The 2,529-nt window shown below is 42.4% G+C and overlaps 3 non-coding genes across 3 annotated transcripts; 2 read left to right on the top strand and 1 right to left on the bottom strand.

Annotated features, from left to right (window-relative positions):
- The first annotated feature begins 628 nt into the window (after nt 1-628).
- Nucleotides 629-700, top strand: trnap-agg (transfer RNA proline (anticodon AGG)). Its single transcript has one exon. It is a non-coding gene; the product is annotated as a tRNA-Pro (tRNA).
- A 265-nt stretch (nt 701-965) lies between these two features.
- Nucleotides 966-1,037, bottom strand: trnaw-cca (transfer RNA tryptophan (anticodon CCA)). The gene has a single exon. It is a non-coding gene; the product is annotated as a tRNA-Trp (tRNA).
- Nucleotides 1,038-2,308: 1,271 nt separating this feature from the next.
- trnap-ugg (transfer RNA proline (anticodon UGG)) lies at nt 2,309-2,380 on the top strand. Its single transcript has one exon. It is a non-coding gene; the product is annotated as a tRNA-Pro (tRNA).
- Nucleotides 2,381-2,529: the final 149 nt, after the last annotated feature.

The raw sequence follows: 2,529 nt of genomic DNA, 5'->3' as shown, positions 1-2,529 counted from the left end.
TCGCCGATAAAATAAAGAACCTTTGGCAAGTTCACAATCGCACTTCAGTCAGGTGATCTGATTTTGGAGCTGAATGTTTATATGTTATATTAATCAAATAGCACGGATCCCGTTACTGACATTTCCGAGATATAGTGTCAGTCAAACAAGTGTGGGCTGGCGTGCCAAACAAAACAGTAGCCACATTAATTGCGAGGACCGCCTAAACTTGAAGTTAAACCTCAGCCTGCCAATAAAGACTTCTAATCTAGCTAAATCTAGCAAAATGAAGAAAGGTCATCATCTGCTTCCATGTTCTGTGCTGCAGATGCAGCAATGCCCACATTACGGGTTGCAGTTGCACCCTTCTCGTTTATAGAACGCACGTTGCTTGACAGGAACAAGACAGTGTAAACTGCAACGTTGTTACAAAATTGATACATTAATGTGCGAGAGAGTGTGCGGATTTACGGTCTGGTGCGGACTCACTGGTCTGGACTGGATTAGTGAGCAGAGACGAACCGATGCCACAATATGCTCTCTCGACATTGGTCAATGCATTACTCGTGTCGTTAATTTATTGTAGACACTTGACTACCGGCAAATTTAGATTTGATGTATAAAGCTAATTGTTTCTTCGTTAACATGTGGCTCGTTGGTCTAGGGGTATGATTCTCGCTTAGGGTGCGAGAGGTCCCGGGTTCAAATCCCGGACGAGCCCTCCTTTTGTAAAGAATAATACTTTTTATTTAGTAGTTTAAAGGCAGGCTATCTACAACTACAATTTTAACCAATAGGAAAGACCAATACGATGCAACACAGTCTACCGCTGTTGTGTGTTTTTGTTTTTAATTTTACAAAATGGATGGCCACTAGCGTATTCTTATATTTGAGTTAACCAAGAACAACCTACTGATAACAGCAGTTTAGAGAGTCCAGCCGTAGCTTGTGCAAAAACAAAACATTAAATACACTAAGAAAAGTTGTGACCCCGACGTGATTTGAACACGCAACCTTCTGATCTGGAGTCAGACGCGCTACCGTTGCGCCACGAGGTCCATAGTCTAGTGAAACGCAACATCTCTACTTAACTATATACAGCCATGTGACTGATCGTAATATTGAAGGATTAGTAAACTGATATGACATGGCAAGACCTACATGATACGACAATTGTTGCAAAACATCCTTTTGCATTTTGCAAAAGAAAAGCTATGTCCATTGTTCTTGGGACGTCCCTTCCCCAGATTGAAGTTTACATTTTAAATGCCTATGACCCGGTGGAAAACAAAAACCACAGGTCAGGTGTATTGAACACTGCAAATTCAACGACTTGATATTGAGAGTTTTGGGGGGTGAAATTTAAAGCAAGCTAATATTTTTTAGGTGGTTTGATACTTCATTTAGACAGTCATGAAATGAGACAGGTAAACGCTAGAAACAGTGGTAAACAGGAATAGATCCAAGTTCTTAGGTAAAAAGTTATACGCTACACATGACAGGGAGTAACCAATACACCAAGGTTCTGCACGGGATTTTTTTTAAATGTAAATGGTTGATGGCAAAGGCTAACCATTTAACATTTACATTTAAGTCATTTAGCAGACGCTCTTATCCAGAGCGACTTACAAATTGGTGCATTCACCTTATAATATCCAGTGGAACAACCACTTTACAATAGTGCATCTAAATCTTTTAAGGGTGGTTCGAAGGATTACTTTATCCTATCCCAGGTATTCCTTAAAGAGGTGGTGTTTCAGGTGTCTCCGGAAGGTGCTGATTGACTCCGCTGTCCTGGCGTCGTGAGGGAGCTTGTTCCACCATTGGGGTGCCAGAGCAGCGAACAGTTTTGACTGGGCTGAGCGGGAACTGTGCTTCCTCAGAGGTAGGGAGGCGAGCAGGCCAGAGGTGGATGAACGCAGTGCCCTTGTTTGGTGTAGGGCCTGATCAGAGCCTGAAGGTACGGAGGTGCCGTTCCCCTCACAGCTCCATAGGCAAGCACCATGGTCTTGTAGCGGATGCGAGCTTCGACTGGAAGCCAGTGTCCACAGATTACTTTCAAGGTAAGGAGACAAACATTTTGTTATTTGGGTGAACTGATGGTGAACTGTGAAACTATTGTGTGTTACATTGAATATCATGCATGAGCTTGCGGCCAGCTTGCTACGTGCAACCAGGCGATAGTTACATTTCTGTTGTTTCTATCTAGCAGCGATACAATGCCTGGCTACGTTTTGTGTTGTAGTGGCCATTTTGTTCTTTTAGAGCATTTTGTAAAATATGAAACAGTAGTAGTTCAAAACCCAGATTGTTTTAGCAGAGATGAGGTGGCTCGTTGGTCTAGGGGTATGATTCTCGCTTTGGGTGCGAGAGGTCCCGGGTTCAAATCCCGGACGAGCCCTCTTTTTCGTTTGATACATATTTTGCATGTTACAAAATGTGCATGTCGGCAAAAATTACAGCAGTAGTATATCCATTTGGAGTATATCCATTTGGGATATCTGTCTAGTACACTCACTGAATTATGTATTGATATGACAGATCGTGAAA

The sequence above is a fragment of the Salmo salar genome, chromosome ssa20 (genome assembly GCF_905237065.1).
Source record: "Salmo salar chromosome ssa20, Ssal_v3.1, whole genome shotgun sequence".
Lineage (NCBI taxonomy): Eukaryota > Metazoa > Chordata > Actinopteri > Salmoniformes > Salmonidae > Salmo > Salmo salar.
Note: the sequence above shows the minus strand (reverse complement) of the source record. Positions and strands in the feature narration are given on the sequence as shown.